This window comes from Triplophysa rosa, linkage group LG12, assembly GCF_024868665.1.
Source record: "Triplophysa rosa linkage group LG12, Trosa_1v2, whole genome shotgun sequence".
NCBI lineage: Eukaryota > Metazoa > Chordata > Actinopteri > Cypriniformes > Nemacheilidae > Triplophysa > Triplophysa rosa.
In genome coordinates, this window is record NC_079901.1 from 14665729 (window position 1) to 14687563 (window position 21835).

Sequence of the window (21835 nt, forward strand, 5' to 3'; positions counted from 1 at the left end):
TAACATCTTGCCAGTTTAGACGCCTTCATTTGGTTGGATTATGAAGCAGCGTACATGATATGCCTGTGACATTTCAGGATTCTGTGTGAGAAATAAGTGCTGTAGTCACTAAATGTTAGCTTTGTTTTCTCTAAAACTCAACTTTGAAACTAAAGTCAAATCCTTGGAGGTACCTTCAAACACAAAACATTGCCTGTTTTAGCCAGTGAGGGACTGGGCATAGAGGCAGCGGACAGCTGCTGTAGCTTTCAGGGAACTTTCAGCAAATCACCAAAGATCCTCCAATGCCATGTTGCTGTAATGCTGTCGAAGTCTGTTTAGGGCAAGAAGGCTCATAATTATGTCGACAGTTTCATCTATCCTGTAATATCTACAGTACGTCGTGACTGTTTTGTTCCATTAAAAGACTTTAGTATTGTGGGGTCCTGGCAAGTGAATCAAAGCTCGGCCAATTAAATCTTGGCATCTCTGACTTTTCCCTGCAGCTGTGAGCTTGTCCTGTCTCTGTAATAAGGTCAGTCTGCAGTGGGCCAGCTGGCCCGTGTGTCGGCCTGCGTGGTGAAAACCGTCTTTGTAGTGAGTGTTGGAGACAGTGGGGCCTCAGAGGCCGCAACACTACCTGCACCTCTGTGTTAGACTGGGGGCGTGTCATTACACCCAGATGGCTACTTCCTCTGCTTCACTAAAACAGCCCTGTGTTTCACTGTCTGTTTGTCCCTCTCAGTCATTCTGTCTTTCTTTCTATCTGCCTTTCGTTTCTTTCCACTCCATTTCTTTTGCACAAACAGATCTATGCAGACTTTGGTATATCCATTGCAGCCTCAAAGAGTAGCTTATTGCGCCACAACCACACCAGATATTTTCAATTATTGTGTTATTTTGTAAAGAATGCTGCGTGTTAGTCTGAATAAAGTAGAGCTTCGATTGCTGCCTTCAGTGTTTAGATAATGAATTCTTGAACGCATTCGTGTATTTTATGTACACTGTAAAACTTGCACAGCAACACTGCAAAAAATGACATTCTTCCTAAGCATTTTTGTCTTGTTTTTTAGTTAAAAATATTTGAAACTACTTAAATTATGATCAATTTACATAACAAGAAAAATGACCTAAGATATTGAGTCTTGTTTTATGAAAGAAAATATAAGAAATAGGTAAGTTTATGTTTAAAACAAAATTGTAAATTAATTCTACATTAAGTTACTGGCAAACCTGCTGCAAAACTGCAGCAAAGTTTTACAGTGAACGCATGTGGTTGTGATTCATGGTAATGGTTTCTTTAAACATTATAACTGTATAGTTGCGCTTGAAGTATTGACAGTGTACAATATGGCAGGGGTTTTTAACATTTATAATGCCAAGGACCCTTTTGAGAAGGACTCCCATTGAAAAACACATAGCCATCTACTTTTCTATGTGTAAATAAACATTTAAACTTTGTTAGATACATAGTAAATATTTACACTTTTACTTGGAGTGTGAAGAAAAGGAATAGGGAAGAAAAGGGGGAGAAAAACTCACTAGAAAGTTACAAATATAAACAATTTTGGAAACTGCATGTAGCAAAAAAATGAAACAATTATTATTTTTGCTTGATTTTTTCCCCCTGAAAATTTCTGGGGACGCCTTGCAAGCTTCTGGAGGCCCCCGGACCCCAGTTTGAAAACACCTGCAATATGCCACTGTATTTGTATGTGCATGATTGTTGCATTAGTCAGAAAATATACGGTAGTCAAAGATTTGCTGGTTTGCATTAATGCTGATTTCAATTCAGCGTTCCGGCTGTTCCACATCAAGTACACAGTTTAACATTGACCACTCTTTCAACATGCTTCTGAATCAAAAGAATCTCAAAGAAATGTTGCGCGATCCTATTCTCTTAATGTAATTCTAGATATTATCCGTGTTTTCTTGTGTCTTTAAAATGCAGGCTGTAATAGCATGATGTTATGAGTTACAAGTCTCGTCTTGTGTTTTCTAAGTGCCCTTATATTCTGAGCATTAGCTCATTGTGTTGTAAGTCATTTATGGGGCATGCTGCAGCTTGGTTTTACCCAGATAAAGGAGGTGATTACAATGTGTGAGAAAGGCTAGATGAAGCCCTGTCAACTAGAGGGCAAATATTTGTCTGAAAGTTCATTACTGTGAAATTGTCACACTGTACCTGAGTGTGTATGCAACAGCTTTGCACAGCAAACACTGTGCTTCTCATTTACCACAAGGACTCCAAATCATGGAATGCAAAGCAGATTGTTGGTCTGTTGGTTTAGAAAACAGGCATTTGCAGAATAGAATAGAAATTCTATTCTATTATAGTTATGAATAAGATATATTCAGCCTGTACAAAAAAATACAAACATTCAGATTATAAGAAAATTTGAACAAGATTGCACATTTGTCTTCCTTGTCTATTCCTTGCTTTAAATAAAAAAATCATGAGGATATTTTCTATGAAGTGTAAAGCCATTTTAAACGAAGCCTTGAGACAGATGACTATTCATTTAAATGCTTCCCAAGTCCCTGAAGAGGTTTCCATGGTAATCTAATGGCCATTCAATCTCTTAAAGTCACCTGACCGAATGGATAAAATCAACATGCACGGCACAGCAAGTCGTTATCCATCATATCAGTTATACATAGAATTTAGGCTATTATTGATTATTTATCTTGAGGATTTTTTTATAAAACTAAGAGTCTGTCTTGGGGTGATACTAAATGCAATTCTTTAAGCGTATACAATTTGAGATGAATGGCACAATATATTACGTATATTAATCCCGCGTATCAGCTGGGATCTCTATCAAATCCTGTCGGCTGCTGTGAGATCCATGTAGAATGATGATGCCGATCCTTATAGCAAACTCTGTCGAGAGAGAGAGAGAGAGGTGGTTGTTTTCTTTGAAGGATGCAATAATTTTCTCTCCAATCAAACAAATTCCTTGTCTGATACAGCTGGACTTTAGTTTATATTCTAATTACATTTACATATATGAATTTGCAGATGCTTTTATCCAAAGCGACTTACATTGCATTATACTATACTGTAACGAGGAAGGCGGGACGAGAGCCAGTGACACGAGTGATAATGAGTGTCAGCTGCGCGTTGCACCGGTCTTGCATCTCTCACGGAGATCGGAAGTATAAAAGGATGAGCGACAGGAGTGTACGACGAGAGAGGACTAGGCCTGGACATTGTGTTAAGTTTTATTTATGTTTGTGTGGCCGGCAGTTGACCGTGAGGTAGCTTTCGGCCCTTTAGGTGATAGCTGCCCACTGCTCCGGGTGTACGTGTGTTCACGACTTGCTGTGCGTGTGTTCACTACTCTCTGGATGGGTTAAAAGCAGAGGTCACATTTCGGGTATGGGTCACCATATCTGACTAATAGGTCACTTTCACTTCACTTAAAAACTTGACTTTCGTTTTGTTGTTTGTTTATTTTATTAAAAGTTTGTTTAACGTTAGCCGGTTCCCGCCTCCTTCCTTCCTATTCTTGGAATGTATTACATATACATTTGTTTCTTGAGTATGTGCAATCTCTGGGATCCATGACCTTGGCGTTGCTAGCGCCATGCTCTAACCCAGGGGTCGGCAACCTGTGGCTCTCGAGGCGCATAAGGCCGTCTTTATGTCTGGTATTAAGATGCCTTTTGGTCGATCGGATCACAAGTGGACGAAATAGGCAAATACTCGTTTACACCTGCTGCTGTAATCCGTCTATTTTGTCCACTTTTGACCACTTCTGTCCTGATTTCTTCAAGAAATATCTGAAAAAGCATACACATTTACGTATATGTATTTGCTTTTTCAGATATTTCCTTCGAATAGATTAAATAATTGCATGCAATGTACATACGAGCGCAATCGGAGATGACAGAAAAAACATACAGAGAGCAGCGGTTTTATTTCTGCTTTGACAGATGTGAGACAGCGCCGAACACTGTATGCGTGTGTTAGAAATGGAATTGTGAGAAAACATTCTGCTTGGTACGTTTTTCGTCTTTAAACCGGCATAGTTTAAATCCTGTCTGGCTAGTGCGCTTCTCATAATGTTTACGCATGATGTCCGTATGCGGAGAATAGGTGGTCTCTTGTGGCTGTTCATCATGATTTTAATGTGTCCATTAATAGATTTTAATATACACTCACCTAAAGGATTATTAGGAACACCATACTAATACGGTGTTTGACCCCCTTTCGCCTTCAGAACTGCCTTAATTCTACGTGGCATTGATTCAACAAGGTGCTGAAAGCATTCTTTAGAAATGTTGGCCCATATTGATAGGATAGCATCTTGCAGTTGATGGAGATTTGTGGGATGCACATCCAGGGCACGAAGCTCCCGTTCCACCACATCCCAAAGATGTTCTATCGGGTTGAGATCTGGTGACTGTGGGGGCCATTCTAGTACAGTGAACTCATTGTCATGTTCAAGAAACCAATTTGAAATGATTCGAGCTTTGTGACATGGTGCATTATCCTGCTGGAAGTAGCCATTAGAGGATGGGTACATGGTGGTCATAAAGGGATGGACATGGTCAGAAACAATGCTCAGGTAGGCCGTGGCATTTAAACGATGCCCAATTGGCACTAAGGGGCCTAAAGTGTGCCAAGAAAACATCCCCCACACCATTACACCACCACCACCAGCCTGCACAGTGGTAACAAGGCATGATGGATCCATGTTCTCATTCTGTTTACGCCAAATTCTGACTCTACCATTTGAATGTCTCAACAGAAATCGAGACTCATCAGACCAGGCAACATTTTTCCAGTCTTCAACTGTCCAATTTTGGTGAGCTCGTGCAAATTGTAGCCTCTTTTTCCTATTTGTAGTGGAGATGAGTGGTACCCGGTGGGGTCTTCTGCTGTTGTAGCCCATCTGCCTCAAGGTTGTGCGTGTTGTGGCTTCACAAATGCTTTGCTGCATACCTCGGTTGTAACGAGTGGTTATTTCAGTCAAAGTTGCTCTTCTATCAGCTTGAATCAGTCGGCCCATTCTCCTCTGACCTCTAGCATCAACAAGGCATTTTCGCCCACAGGACTGCCGCATACTGGATGTTTTTCCCTTTTCACACCATTCTTTGTAAACCCTAGAAATGGTTGTGCGTGAAAATCCCAGTAACTGAGCAGATTGTGAAATACTCAGACCGGCCCGTCTGGCACCAACAACCATGCCACGCTCAAAATTGCTTAAATCACCTTTCTTTCCCATTCTGACATTCAGTTTGGAGTTCAGGAGATTGTCTTGACCAGGACCACACCCCTAAATGCATTGAAGCAACTGCCATGTGATTGGTTGATTAGATAATTGCATTAATGAGAAATTGAACAGGTGTTCCTAATAATCCTTTAGGTGAGTGTACATATTACACATTTGTGTTGTGCAAATCGTTCATTTATTTAAAAAAAATCATTCTGGATTAGAAATAGAAAAGATCAAAGGCGCAGAGACAAAACTGGGCTGTGTCCTGAAGGTCTCATCACATTATAAATTCAAATTCTATTATACCACCAATTAAACAACCTGTTTTTTGAATACATATCAAAGTGTCATCTTGTTCTGGGTATAGTTAATTAGTAGAGCTCACAGAAGGTGCAGTTATGTAGAACTTTAAGCAGGCGAACTTCAGGCCCTGCAACGATTATAGTCATTGGATATGTTGTCATGCTATAGCTTCTGTAAAACACATTTAAAGTTCACCCAAAAATGAAAATTCTGTCATCGTTTACTCACCCTCTTGTCATTTCAAACCTGTATGAATTTCTTTCGTCTGCAGAACACAAAAGGAAATATTTTGAGGAATGTTAGTAACTGAACAACAGCGGTACCCATTGACTTGCATTGGTTTTGTCTCCATACAGCAGAAGTGAATGGGTACCGCCATTGTTTGCTTACCAACAGTATAACAGATACCACTTACTATTCTTTAAACTTTATCGTTACCACAGGGTTCTTTAAGGTTCAGCCAATCAGAATCAAGGACCAGAACTGACCGTTTTATAAATTGATGTAACCAAATTACACTCTACAAGTTTCATAAAACATTAAGCATACACATGGTATTAATCAACAATTGCTTGTATTAATACACCACATTTAAGCCATGCAAAAGCCTGTTAGACACAATACAAAAGCACATGAGTTCACCAATCAAACAAAGTTTCTTTAAATCAGTCCAGTTTAAACAGTTTGCCAAGATGAGTCCACAAAAAAGATTAGTCCACAAAAAACTAAAGGTCTCACCCAGGTTAACTTCTCAGGGAATTCTGAATTGCACAAGCCTTGCCCAGGTAAGCAAAAGTGTTCCACATACGATCCCAGAAAGAGAAAACATTATAATCCACTGATAATGAGCACCAAAAACAAACAGGCATTTCCCAGTCCATGTGCTTGGCCAAAGTCTAAGTTCATGTCAATATAATTGGGCAGAACAAGACCATTTTCCAACACCTTTGTTTGCTGGCTTTTCAGCATGCCCTCTCTTCCTTTTAAAACAAAATAGCTGCCCCTTTATTTCCTGGAGGATGTCAAAATAAAAGTTCTAAAAAAAAACCTCCATAACAAAAATATACACAAACAATTCCCACCAAATAAATACCTGCACTTTATTTTTGTTTATTTTGTGGCAATGTCACAACAGTCTTCAAATATTTTCTTTTGTGTTCTGCAAATGAAAGTAAGTCAAACAGGTTTGACATGAGAAGAGGGTGAGTAAATGATGAATTTTCATTTTTTGGTGAACTATCAGTTTAAATAAATGATAATCAATTCAAAATGTTACATTATCTTGTCCGAATGCTGGTTCTATTGCCAATACTAATAAATGTGAATGATTTTACATTACATTAATTAAGTACATTAATTTCCTTATATTGACCCTGAGAACAATTACACAACTACATGTAATTGTACAACATGGACAACATATTTATGGAAAAATATATCCCAGAGGATGCGATTTGCTCAGCAGTTGTAACACAGTTAATGGGACATAGCTTCTGAACAATCCTGAAACGCCTGTGTTGGAAAATGTGCTTTTATTTATAGCAGTGATATATGCAGGCCTGTTTTTTCTTTCAAGTCCAGTTGGTGACATGCAATGTGAAGTATAGTCAGTCTGGTGTGTGAAATGCAATGGGACTGCTGCGCCACAACTAAGTCTTACCAGAGCCTCACACAAGGGGTCTGGAATGTGCATTGCTGTTCTTGTGGAACAGCGTGTTCTGTGTGTGTGTGCGTGTGTGTGTGTGTGTGGCAGCAGGACAGACATGCGACTTTGCTCTTTCTTGTGTCTGAAGTGAGTTGTGCTCAGTGACAGCTGTTGCTTTGATGACAGGCGTGGCTGCTTGCTACTGAGACATCCAAGATCTCCAAGCCCTTTACAGACACAGATGTAAGCTCAGTCATGGAACATTATATGGATTAAATGCCATTGAGGATAACAACACTGTAGACATTCTGGAAAATTTGAAAATTATGTAATATGATACTGGCAATTGTACATAGAACATAGGGGAGTATGGTCTCCAGCTATTAAAGAGCTGCAATCTATTGAAAGAATCAGTGGCCAAAGATAAGTGTTGAAAGTTACACGCTGCATAGACGTAGATTTTAAGTGCATTTCTGTATACCTTTTGTTTGTTTTAAGACTGAGGTACAAGTTACTTTAAAGGGATAGTTTAAACGGGTTAAACAGAAGTATTTTTTGATCTGGGAAAGGAGAGACTAGACTTTAAATGAATGCAAGGTTTACTTCACCATTAACGAGATAGTTCACCCAAAAATGAACATTCTGTCATCATTTACTCACCCTTAGATTGTTCCAAACACACAGGAAGATATTTGGAAGAATGTCAGTAACCAAACAGATCTCATCCCCCATTGACCTCCATAGTATTTATTTTCCCTACTATGGCAGTAAATGGGGGATGAGATCTGTTTGGTTACTAACATTTTTCCAAATTTCTTCCTTTGTTTTCAGCAGAACAAAGACATTTATTCAGGTTTGGAACAAGGGTGAGAGAATGATGACAGAAGTTTCATTTTGGGTGAATTATCCCTTTAAACTATTTAAGGATAGTCCAGGGATTTATCCAGGTTTGGAACAATCTAAAGGGTGAGTAAATGATGACAGAATTTTCATTTTTGGGTGAACTATCTCGTTAATGGTGAAGTAAACCTTGCATTCAACAGAATGTTTTTTTAAAAGTCTAGTTTCTCCTTTCCCAGATCAAAAGATACTTCTGTTTAAACTTAAGCTTAATAGATTTGACTAATTGATTTCTCGCTGCTGCTTAAAATCTGCAGTTCATCGTGACAACATTTCCATCAGTTCTGCGGATGCCTCGCGGTGAGGTGTGAAAGTCTTTGCTCAGCGATGTGTCCGCAGGGACAATATGGGAAATAATAACCGTGTCCCAGCTGTCACGTCCAATCTGAGCGCGGAGTCAAGCGAAGTGCTGAAGAGAAGCTTTCAAAGTCTACCCTGCACATATGAGTTTATGCACGCTATCAGGGAGATTTGACCACCTGCATAAGCGATAGCTCCCAAGTGTCTATTTTTACTCTCCCCGGAGCTGATCCACCATGAAGTGGAGATGAATGCAGTTCATGCAGTCAGTTGGTGAAGTGTGTAGGAGGAAAGTACTGCCTGCTTCTCGGCTCAGCGATTTGAGCGTGCTGTCATTTAGAAGGTTTAGATTTTCACCTTGATTCGTTTTAGAGTTTTGTTTCATGCATTTTTAAAAAGGTGCATCTGTGTTGTATTAACCATTTGTAGGAATCCTAAAATTCATGTATATGAAAATAAAATGTCAACAGTAAATTCTGATTCGGCTAACAGCAATTTAGGAAGACCCATGGTTTATTTGTCCTTGTAGGTCTGATGTTAAAGAGATTCTGTCATCATTTAACAAACAATGGCAGTACACATTGACTTGCATTGGTTATGTGTCCGTACAATAGAAGTGAATGGGTAAATATGTTTTTGTGTTCTGCAGAAGAAAAAAGTAATACAGGTTTGAAATGACAAGAGGGTGAGTAAATGATGACAGAATTTTCATTTTTGTGTAATCTATCGCTCTAAAACCCTTGAAGAACTTGTTTCCAGAAACAACAGTAATGTTGTAATGTTGAAATGTTCAGATTCAGACAACCTTTGAGCAGCATTATGCCTATATATTCCACTTTATAATTTCTGCTAAACTATAATACTGTCTTGAGTGTTTCGTTCAGAGAACATTAAATGTTGTTTTACAAGTTAACTGGCTGGCTTTAAATATATTAAAGGAGCAGTAAGGAGATTTTAGTGGCATCTAGTGGTGAGTTTGCGAATTGCAGCCCACGGCTCACTCCACCCCTCCCGTTCTGACACAGGAGTAAGAAGTCGCCATGTTTTCATTCTTTGCTGAAGGAGATAATGTATCTATGAAACACATTTGTCCAGTTTGTCCGTTTAGGGCTACTGTAGAAACAACATGGCGAATTCAATGTAAGGGGATCCATGGTGTATGTAGATAGAAATAGCTCATCATTGTAATAAAAACATAACGCATCACTATGTAAGGTCTTTATACACCTCTGAAGACATAGTTATGTACATTATATTGCATTTCTGTCGATAGATCTTCCAAAAAATGACACATTGGACTTTTAATGTATTATATAAATGATGAATGAAATTCTTAAATTTGCAGCACTTGTTTGTGTAGTTTACAGCATGGCTGAGTGAGTGCCCTGGCAAACTGAGATTAAATGCAAGAGATCTTTTCTAATCTGTGTACAAACATTGCTTAACTCAAATAGCAGGCTTTAGGTTTCTTACCACTTTATAGGGATCAGTGTCATGGTATGATTCAGTAAACTTTTAACAGAGCCCTTTACAGGTGCACTGAACTGTCTCTGAGCACAATCATTCATCAAAAGTGGACTTGAATGTTAAGATAAATATCCAAGTTTAATATTTAGTGGTAAATTTTGTTATATTGGTCAGCGTCATATATATATTTACTAGGTTGTACTAGGTTACCAGGTTCGCTAAACAGTTTCAAAACGTGACAAATAAAGAAAGCCTGGAATCAATCTTACATGGCACACAGTTGCGAAAACAGAAGATTGTTTAGACTTTGGTGGGATTTTTGGAATGAATGCATGAGTGGGTCATGGCTAATCCTTTGCAGAAGGACAGGTGCTTGGGAAAGAACACTGCTCACACACTTCCTGTAAGAGGACAGGATTGCTCAAGTTTAAGGGATAAAACCAGCTCTCAGGTAGAGACCTGTCTTTAATCCTTATTCGGGGGGTTGCGTGACAGAACAGCAATAGATTACTAACAAAAAACTGGTAGAACGGTGTTAAATGAGGCTTTTGTTCGACATAAACATTCCTCGTTATTCTCAGTGAGTCATTCTTATGTTGTCAGAGCCAGAGAACTTGCTAAGCCGCTGCTGAGATTGAATTCATATGCTTTTTGTTATGAACGTTTTCTCTGGGGTGGAGCTTTTTGAAGAAGTGTTGTACACTCAAGTCTTGCGTGGGCTGTTTGAGTCTTTTGGTTTTCTGCAGCTTGTGAGTTTGCATAAACAGCGCCCTATGTACGGCCCTAGAGTTTTGATTCACTGTTTCTGTTCACACATGAGGACAAAGAAACACTGTCAGCTGCATCACATCCTGTTAGTTAACACGTCTAACTCGCACAAGGGGCGGAAAAAGCCGCTTTTGATTAGCTAAGTGACCCAATGACTCTGCAAGTGACCCGATCAGTCTCTGATACTGGCCTTGGCTTTGTTGTGGGCACCACTGATGTTTTGCCACAGATGGAGAGGGTGAGCAAACCTTTCTTTTCCAACTCATTCAGCAATGCGGAGACTGTAAGTAACCCACAGTGTAATTCAGAGAGCAACTCTAAGGGACTGCCCAGCGGAAGCCTGTCATCTAGTTAAACATTGGTTACAGGAGGGCTTATAGGAAAACGTCATTCTAGTGCATGACCAAATCATCTCGTGCGACTTGTTTGGGAGAATTCCAATACTTAAACCCTAGGCTTAACTTTTATTGTTAAAATAAATACATATTTACTGTGTATGTATGTATGTGGTAGTTGAAAAAGAAACCGTACATGTGTCCTGTGGTGTGTGCAAAAACTGCGAAAACAAACTGTTAATAATTTAAAAAAAAATTCAAATAAAACAATTTCAACATATTTATTTGTCAACTACCCATGTATGTATGTACTAAAATAACATTTTTAAAGTCGGCAAGAGACATAGATCATGCAGAGAGGCTACGTTTTTGATCAAATATGATGAGGGCACATGAATAAAAAACAATAATGCAAATAATCATTTATAATAAACACGCAATATGCAGTTATGCAATATTCCATAAAAAGTTTGATTTTGATGTCACGGTGACTTTAAGTACTGTTTACGCTAAGGGTTAAACCAGGAAACTAGGCATTTAGTATAATACTGTTTTGCTGGTATATTTGTAATATAAAAACATATTGTTTTATACCCCTGGGGTAAAGTATTAATTTACATATACTTATAGTTTTGAAATCTCGTGTCTAGCTGTTGAGTGATATTTTGTCATAAGACGCAAGAACCAAAAGGATTTGAAGTTGTCGAGGTGTCTCCATATTTGAATGTAGCGGTCTGATAGTTTTATAAAAAACTAAAAATAGTTTAAAATAAATAAATAAATACACTTAGTGTACACTTAGTAATAAATACACTTAGTCCTTAGTTTGTGTTTATTTTAATAAATGTAGTCATTTGGGTGAGAAAATTATGAGAGAATTCTCATTTTCAACTATTTCCTTATGCTTGTTCATGCTATTGTATCATACCACAGCTAGTGTTGTAATCGAGACCACCAAAACCGAGACCAGAGGGTGTCAAAACCAAGACAAGACCAAGACTTTGAGTGCCCGTGGCCGAGACCAAGACCAAGGCAGGCCGAGACCGAGTCGAGACCAAGACCAGCACTCCCAAAATTCATTCAAAAGATCCACAAAACACTAAAAAGTCATAATAATAGAAGTAACTTGGGTGATTTATTGTGCAGAAATTTATTTGTAGGATGTTTTATGTTCCATGTTTTATCACCCACTCACTGTAACATATTACAATTTTTGTGCAGGTAAAAATTCCAACAACTAAACATAAAAAACGGTAAATACCCAAGATCAATTTAAGTCTGTGACCTTCAACAAAACAAAACATTCAGTGACTTAATTAGTTTCATTGCTTTATCTAATCAATAGCAAAATAGCTGTGTGTTGCTCAGAAATGCACAAAAGTTCAGATTTGTTCTAGATTTGTTTGGGACTAGCCAAAATAGAACAAAAACTTGTTGTAAACTCAAGGTTTATTGAATAATAATACAAAATCAATATCACATCAAATGTTATAAAATAAAAAAAAAACAGCTAGGTTGCTGCTGGAAGAGGTGTTAGCTCACCCTGTGGTCTGTATGGGTCCTAATTAGGGTTGGGAATCGTTTCAATTTTATTGATTCCGATTCCAATTCCAATTCTGATTCTGCTTATCGATTTAGATTCTTATCGATTCCCAGTTTCGATTCCACAGTTGAAGTAAAACATTTAGATATCAACCTGTATGGTCATTTAGCCTGCTTATTGACTTGTTTGCAAGATATATACTGTATACTATATTTATGAGCACCGTTTTGTGTATATTTAAACATAGAAACACACCTTTTCTGATTTATTACAATTTGTCATAGTTGAACTACATCATGGTTAAACTGCAGTTACTATAATGCAACTATGGTTAATTTGTGATTCCTGTGCTTTAATGCAAATTCTATAGCTAAACTACGCTCACTATAGTAAAAAATATGATAATTTTCATAAGGGCTTTTATTGAGATATCAGCAGATCATGCAACGCATTTACTTTTCTGAAAATATGCACACAGGAATTGATAAGAGGAATTCAAATTTTAATCTCAAGTATCCGATTCCTATTCCTTTCGATTCCGATCCGATTCCTAGCCTTTCGATTCCGATTCCAAATTGGAATTGATTTTCGATTCCCAACCCTAGTCCTAATGCCCCAGGATAGTGATGAGGACACTATACTGTAAAAAGCACCGTCCTTCGGATGAGACGTTAAACCGAGGTCCTGACTCCCTGTGGTCATTAAAGATCCCATGGCACTTCTCGTAAAGAGTAGGGGTGTAACCCCGGTGTCCTGGCCAGATCCCCGGCCCTTGTCAATCATGGCCTCCTAATGATCCCCACCCTCTGAATTGGCTCTATCTCTCTCCTCTCCACCTATAGCTGGTGTGTGGTGTGCGCACTGGCACCGTTGTACTGTGGCTGCCGTCGCATCATCCAGGTGGATGCTGCACACTGGTGGTGGTTGAGGAGAGACCCCCCTCATATGATTGTAAAACGCTTTGGGTGCACAGCAAATACACAGAAAAGCGCTATATAAATGCCTCATTCATTCATTCATTCATTTAAAAAAAAACAGATCTCATACTCTCCTTTTGTTGACAGATTTCTTTAAGACAATCCCCCATTCTTCTCTTACCAGCAGTAAGAGTAACAAAAGTAACAGACGAATCAAATAAGGAACAAGTGGTGAATACTTTTAAGGCCAAAAGATTTACATTCAATCTCATGAATGATGTTAACACATAAATATAAAATGCACCAGCAATTTAGTGTAATTCCCACAGTTGTGGTCTTGACCGGTCTTGAAATAAAATCCCGAGACCACTAAGTCTGAGACCAAGACAAGACCGAGACCAAGACAAGACCAAGACCATCAAAAAATGGTCTTGAGAACTACAACACTAACCACAGCGCAGGTGTAACACAAGGTAAAGTGGTTAAATACAAGGTTAGTGAAGGTTAGGTTTAGATGAGGGTAATTCATTTTAGCGCCAACGCATTGATGCATTCAATAGTAGTAATTCAATACTGACATTAGCCCACTTACTCATGTCTAAGTGTTATTCCCTTGAAAACGTCTTTGATCATGAAAGGACCTTCCCTCATATACCTCTTTGATGAAACTAGGCAAAAAAAAGCTCTGTGAAATCTAATCTGAGCTTGAACTTGGTTATTGGGTTACACATTTTGCTCTGTGGGCTTTGTCACAAGTTTGCCCTTGTCATTCATGCACTATGATTGTAATCTGGTTTGACCTGAAACCTTTTCTGGTAAGTGAAATGTGGCAAGAAAGCTTTTCAATGTCAAATGTATCTGTTTTTACACCTGTTGCATGGTTCTGAATAAAGGCTGTAAGGTATGAAAACATCACCTACACTGTAAAAAATTATCCTGTAAATTAACGGTAATCTACTGGCAGCTGTGTTTGCCAGCTTTATATTGTTAAATAACAGCGGGTTACTGTTATTTGAATTAACAGCATGATACTGTTTTATTAGCTACAGCATACAACTGTTATTTAGCAGCCTGATACTGTTTTAAGAACAGCATACTAATGTTACTTAGCAGCATACAACTGTTAATTTACATACTAGCCAACTTATTTTAATTGTAACGCAATTATACCCTGTATTTTATATTTGTGGATAAAAAACAAATGAAGCCAACTTATTCTTTTTCATCTTTTCTTTATTCCTATTCAACATCAGATTTTATATGCTTTGTTTGTTACGCCATAAAATAGGCAAAAATACAAGCCATCATTATAATATTTAATGCACAAACTATGGTGCAACAAAAAAGCACCCATAACGTATAAAAATACAAAAATGGCTTTCGTAAAGCAACTAAACAAAAACAAATAAGACACAATAAGGCATTATAAATGCCTTAACATAAAATACAAATGTAGCTTCAAATCAATGTCACTAACCTAAAACGAAAAAAGTTAATAAAAAATCATTCAATTAAAAAACAAAAAGTTTAAAGTGCTAGTTCGCCAAATTTTTTTAATTCTGTCATCATTAGCTCACCCTCTGGTTATTTCAAACTTTTATGACTTTCTTTCTTCTGTAGAACACAAAAGAAGATATTTTGAAGAAAGTTGGTAACCGAACAGCGCCGACACCAATCACATCTATTGTATGGACAAAAAACCAATGCAAATGAATGGGGGCCGGTTACCAACATCATTCAAAATGTCTTCCTGTGTGTTCTGCAGAAAAAAAAGAAAGTTATACAGGTTTACAATGACAAGAGGGTGAGTAAATGATGACAGAATCTTCATTTTTGGGTGAACTCTCACTTTAACAAACAAATGAAAACATGGTTTACAACATACAAGCCGGTTCAACAACAGTTAAAAGGTAGGTTTCTTGAAGCATCTTGGAGACGTTGCCACAGGTCTTCTGGATTTACTTTGTCTCAGTTTGTTCTGGTTCTTCATGTCATTTCAAACAGACTGGATGATGATGATGATGATGAGATCAGATCTCTATGTGGAGCACTGGCTGTTGTCAGACTCCTTGTGCAAACAAAAATCTCACTGGATTATTACAATTAATGGCAAAATGAATAATTTTAGTAAACTGATATTTCCTACTGACAGACTACAGCGAAAGATAGAAATAACTGATTTAAAACCATTTTTTAGCTGGTAAAAAAACTAGTGTTCTTATAATTTTGGCCAAGTGTATTTATTTGACTGCTTTTGGACCAAAAAAATCACCAAAAAAAAACCCTAATGGTTTCCCTTGTGTCCTTTTTAGAGTTTTAAGGTACTCTGCTTGTGTTGACGAAACAAACAGACATAATTTCTCCATTAAAATAAAAATAAAAATAATGAATTTTGGACATACGAATCATATGAGTAATAAATATGTCATATTTGATTGAAGCATTCCTACACATTTGTTCATATAAGAACTAACAACCACAATTAATTTAAAGAAAAACTTTTTTTATTGCTTCTCTGCAAAGTGAGCCATTAGACTTCCTCCTTGGAAAGAAATATATATTTTGGTCAGATAGGTGGCAATCAAGCCTGCAGTGGTTTTGAAATTGACACATGCACAGTAAACAGACAATAATTAGTAATTAGACAATAATAATTTGGTAACCCAGTTACCAAAACATAAATATTTAATAAACTAACTGTTTAATGTATCTTACCATCAATGCATGCACACGGAAAGCTTACCAGCATTACAACAGCTTGACCGAATCTTTATAACTTAGCGGTATTTTTAGACATACTTGATAGCATCACTGATCTATAATAAATCAGTGGGTAACATACTATATTAAATGGATTTTAATATAACAAGAAAAATCAGGCGAATTTGCAGACAATATAAAATATTACTCACCTACATGGTCAGAAAACACACATTAAAAGTGTAACTACACAAAAACAATAATTGATTTAGATCGTTCCCGATTCATCTTTTACACAGATATTAGTAAAACGTACAGGTTGGATTAAATTTAGGGTAATTCTTACCTTTTAGTCACGAGCATTTGAATCTCCTGTTTAAGCTAACGCTACCCAGTCACTGTTTCAGAAGTTTTCCGCTAACCAGCATATCTTAGCGTTGTTTTCAGAAATACTTTGCCTGATTAAAACAGTAAATGTTATTAAACAATAAAAACTTGACTGGATATTTAAGATCTAACATTTAATTTAAAGATATTACAACCATAGATAAAGGTGCAGACGTACCTCATGCTGATAATCCAAAATGGCGCAGATAGTAAAATATGGTAGAATGCTGTTAAATAACAGTGACATACTGTGGTTGTTCGACCACTAACCTGAAGTGAACAAGTCTTCCCACAATGCACTGTATAAAACAGTAACATACTGCTATTAAACGAAAACAGCATTTTGCTGTTAAATTTCCATGTAAATTAACAAGAATGTTTTACAGTGTAGACTCTAATACTTTTTGTTTAATAACAACTTTGTAGATGTAGGGGTGACAGCTTGGTTGTAATTGTGAGCCCTATGGGTTCATACAACGAATATTTAGATGCCTGAAGGTTTCTGCCAGGCCTGCAAGGCACATTTAATCTTTCTATGGGCATGTCAGTGTAAATCCTGATCTAATGCTTGATGTGGTGTCATCAAAGCATGGTAAAGCATGGTAAACGTCTCCTAAAGATTACTCAGAAATGACACCTGACACAACTTCTGAAAGTTTATAAGTCTAAAATCGTTGAAGAGAAACTTGTTAGGAAACAATCATGTCTACAGTTCTGAGTTCAGTATTTTATATAATTTGGTCTTTTCTTGTTTCTTTTCCCCATAAACTACAGAGATGACATGGACATGGCAATTGCTGGAATCTGCCCATTTATATACATAACTCCCTTTGTAGTGAAGTCTTTAATTTTGCCCTTATCTTCACCCCTCATAAGTCATCCACCCTACAAATGCAGTGATCATGTTGAACTTGACATGAAATAGCTCACTGTTTTTGCTCCTACATAAGGAGAACCATGTGTTTTTGAACGTGCTGGCCGTATGCCTCTGAATCATACATTGACTTGGATAGGGTGGGGAACAGGGAGAGACTTTTCGGTTGGTTCCTCGCATGTTGTTTTGTGTTGAACAAGAGCTTTAGCTTCACACACCCACTGCTGTAACTCCTTTATAGCCCCAGGAGGAACCTTTGCACATCTGTACACCCAGTCTCATTACAACACACACTCCTTGCCAGCTGCTAAAACAGTTTGTAATACAAATATAATTGGGATCTGACATGTGTGATGTAAAACTGCTCGTTGGCAGGGGCGGCGCTAGGGGTGGGCTAAGGGGGCTGAAGCCCCAGAAGTTTTCAGTAAAGGCCCGATTGTTTTATTACCATGCTGTGTACGAATCACTTAGGGGCCGTTTACATTTAGCGTCTTTTGCGGCGCGTATACCCATGGGCAAATGTGAGTGGGTCCTTAATTCTCTGTAATTTAGAGTGTAAAAACAACGCTATTTTCCCAGCAGCTTCTGTGGCGTAGTGAGTAAGACGTGTGACAAATAGTAGCCTACTGACGCTACATATGAATGCAAGATCGAATCCACCTTTTGCCGAACTACATTCACATCACATATTAGATCATACAGGCATTTATTTTCAACAAAATGAAGAAAATGTTTGAAAATGGCTAACAGGTGTTTAATAATAAAGTGTATGGTGAGGTTAAGGGTAGTAGAGAGTTCTTTATTGTCCCAATTTGTTGTCATCTATTTTATAAATTTAATACATATAATAATTTACACTCTTATTGTTATTGTGTAATGTACAACATTACTTTGTTTACCTTGCTGTGTAGAAATGGAATGAAGTTTAATTTTAATGGACTCTGAATGAGCTCGTCAATATCAATCTAATTGAGGTGGCCAAACAAATGAAGGAAGGCGGGATTTGATATGGACAGAAGCCGAGGTTAAGGTCCGCTTTAACTGTGAAAGAGCCAGCAGCCGAGTAAGTTGCTAAATGTTTAATGTTTGACAACTGTTTTATTATAGAAATGTTAGGCCCGTTCCCATGTCGCGTGTAAAAACACGTGCAAAACGCTGGCTGCGACACTTTTTCCCTCTTTCTGGCGCTTGGGAGTTTGCACTCCCTTGGGGTCTGCCGTTACTATTTGAGCGCGATTGACGCGCATCAACATTTAAATAACAAACCTGAGTAAACAACCGATGTCCAGTAATGCGCAACACGGACGCAAACAGACAGGTCCGTTAAAAGTTTATGCATATGGGCCCGGACCTGACTTGCTACACCACTGTATTCAAACACATAGGTCTCTGGGCTAAGCCCCGGATATCCACTCACCTTAGAATCGCCCCTGCTTATTGGATCTTTCAGAGGCTGCAAGTGCATGTTAGTGTTGGCCAATATTCTCTATAGTCAAAAAATAGAAGGAAACGTGGCCCTTGTTTGTCCGCAATTAGCATTGTATCAGAATTCTGTGCAGCTGGCAACTTTATTTCCCACCACAACCTTTTAAACGAGTGATAGTATTGCTGCAAGTCGATGTCATTAATCCGATGTCTGTGTGCGCTGTTATTACTTGATTGCCAAACTGGAACAACTCGTACGCTGGTTTTAAACCCTCACACGCATAGCAGTTCCTGCAAGGAAAAACCCGAGCCACGCGCATTACAAGCTCTCTCTGGCATGAGGAAAAGCAAGAGTCACGTGCATTACAAGTTCTCTCATGTGCAGAAAACTCGTACATCACAAACTCTGGCTGCGTCCGAAATCGCCTACTTCCATACTATATAGTAGGCGAAAATGAGTATGAGTCATGAATAGTATGTCCGAAACCTCAGTATGCAAAAAACAGTAGGCGAGAAATACCCGGATGGTCTACTACTTCTGCCGAGATTCGTGAGTGTGGATCGGATGGACACTTCTCTATCCCATGATGCCACGGGAGCTGAGCAACGGTCAAATTTCAAAAGTAAATCAAATAAATGTAGCGGAAAACTTTAAGGCGGCCATCCATTTTTAACGTAAGTGCCAATAAATTAATTTCTCTTGACTAAATTATGTTTTTATCAGCTCTCACATGAAGGTTGTTGTTAGTACGTCATAGGTCAAAGAGCATATGGGTCACATGACCATAAAACATGGCGGACGCAGTATGTCCGAAATGTATTCACACTACTCCCACTCATACTATATAGAACGTACTGTTTTGACGGCCGATAGGTAGGTACTTATTCAAATTCAGTACGTACTGTCACAGTATGCGATTTCGGACGCAGCCCCTGTCTTGCGTGAGGAAGAGCCTAAGCCGCATGCATTGCAATCTCTCGTGCACGAAGAATCGCTCAAGGCATGTTTGTAATATTAATTTGCAACATTAATCGACAAACAACCAACTATCGTCTAAGGAATCAGCTATCGCCAAAATGTCGCACTATCGTCGATACACGATAGTATTGTCAGTCAGAACAACCCTAGTGCATTTGTAATCATAAGGCACTTGTGCAGTCGATGTTTTAACAAAAGAAACTTTGAAAATTTTCTGTTTATACAAGGGTTTGTTTTATAGATGGTTGATATCTTATGTTTGTTGAAAAGGCATTAAAGGGCCATCATTTAATCACATACATGACGTTCCAAAAACGTGTGGTTTTGTGTCTTGGAAAACAAAAAGAGATTAGCAGAATACCTGAGCTGCTCAGTTTCACCATTGCAAGTGAATAGAGACTGGCGCTGTCAAACCCTAAACGGAAAACAATTATGGTTTATATCAGTGGTTCTCAAACTGGGGGCCCCAAGATGGATCCGTGGGGGGCACAGATTTTGTGGCATTTTATGAAATATAGAAGAAATTTATCATAGATTTTATGCAATTAAACATCAGAAAATGTTCCAGCATTATATAACTGAATATGTTTTTGGTTTAATTAAAATTCTAAGTTTAAGATTATTAGTCTTTATTTGGGGGGGGGCAAAAAACAACAAAAAAGTTTGAGAACCACTAGTTTATATAACCAGTTAACTATATTCCAAATCATCTGAATCCAGACAGCTTTTTGTAAGAAACCGACTGTAAATTTATGACGTTTTCAAAAACCATGCATGGTAGTTGTATATAAAATAAGCAGCTTGTGCGTTTTTGTGGACTTGCAATAAATGAAGTCATACAGGTATGAAACACAAAGGTGTGCAAATAATGACAGACGGGTTTTTTTTTGGGTGACCGGTTTCTTTTCGATAGTAATTGCTGGAGAGGGTAAAGCCGATTTGCTGCTGGATTTGGAGCACAACAGGCATTTAGATTTTTTTCATTGAAAGCAGCCATGCATGGATATGAATCCCATGTAAAAGCAATGCTGGACCCACAGTGTGGGCATAGCGTGAAGACGATGGTGCACTGCTTAAAACAGAGAAAAAAAGGGATTTGTCTTTTTTTCCCTTTCTAAATAAACTGTGCAAGTCTTCCAGTGAAAGACTTTATCGCTAATCCAAGCAGGTTAATTCTTGTCCTTTGAAAACAAATCTGTTCTGATATCTCCCTGTCGAGTGATAGCAGTAAACAACGAATTGCGGCTTAAATGGAAACCTGGCAGTCATGGCATTGGTCTTTTAACCCTGCATGATGCTCACCTGAACGCTCAGTTGTGAATCTCCTTTTTTTTTTTGATAAGTCATCCTGAACTTCAGCCCTCTGCAGCTGTTGCTTCACACCTCTGTTGGTTTTGTTTGGAATGACATTTTGTGGTTTGGCAGTTTTGTCTGAGGGATAGTAAATGATAGGCTATAAATGCACTGCTGGTTTTAGATTGTATATTTTTCCCTGGACATACACACATGTATAATCTATGTTCCTTTGATTTGGCAATGTAAAGAAAATTTTATTTATATTTCTAACAGAGAAATATAAGGAGGTTTAAAAAGACAAAATAAGATTTGGGAAAAACTTCAGTGACTATAGTACTATATAACATGATCTTGTCTGTTCAACTGTTCAACAATTTGTTTTGTGTCTTTTGTGCATTTCACATAGGTTGGCTCTTTAAAACAATGTCTGCTATTGTCTGTCTATACAAAACAATGTTATTGTTTTAGGATAGCTCCTCTAATGAGCTTTGTCTTCCTCTTTCTAACCTACAAACCCTGTTCCAGCCTTTTCATCAGACTGATTTGTTACAGTCCCAAAACCAATGGCTTCGTATTTTGTAACCACAGAAAGAGGTCATTAGAGTTATTATGGAATTGTTTTCGGAAGGGGAAACGTGAGGTATGCAGGTCAGCGTGTGCAAATTGTGTATCAGTGGTTTTGCAAAACAATAAGAAACCGCTATCCACCCAAATGAACTGGTGAAATGTCTGAACCCAAGAGGTAGTTTGGGTTTAAAACAAGAGTTTAAAATTAAATGGAAAGTACATTTT

At 38.0% G+C, this 21835-nt stretch overlaps 2 long non-coding RNA genes across 2 annotated transcripts in view; one reads left to right on the forward strand and one right to left on the reverse strand.

Annotated features, from left to right (window-relative positions):
- Positions 1–21835, forward strand: part of LOC130562486 (uncharacterized) — a 32555-nt gene that overhangs the window by 3771 nt on the left and 6949 nt on the right. The gene's annotated exons all lie outside the window — the stretch shown is intronic.
- Positions 15203–16759, reverse strand: LOC130562485 (uncharacterized). The gene is made up of 3 exons (XR_008963963.1): positions 16648–16759; positions 16429–16540; positions 15203–15450 (listed from the first exon to the last, which is right to left on the reverse strand). It is a non-coding gene; the product is annotated as an uncharacterized LOC130562485 (long non-coding RNA).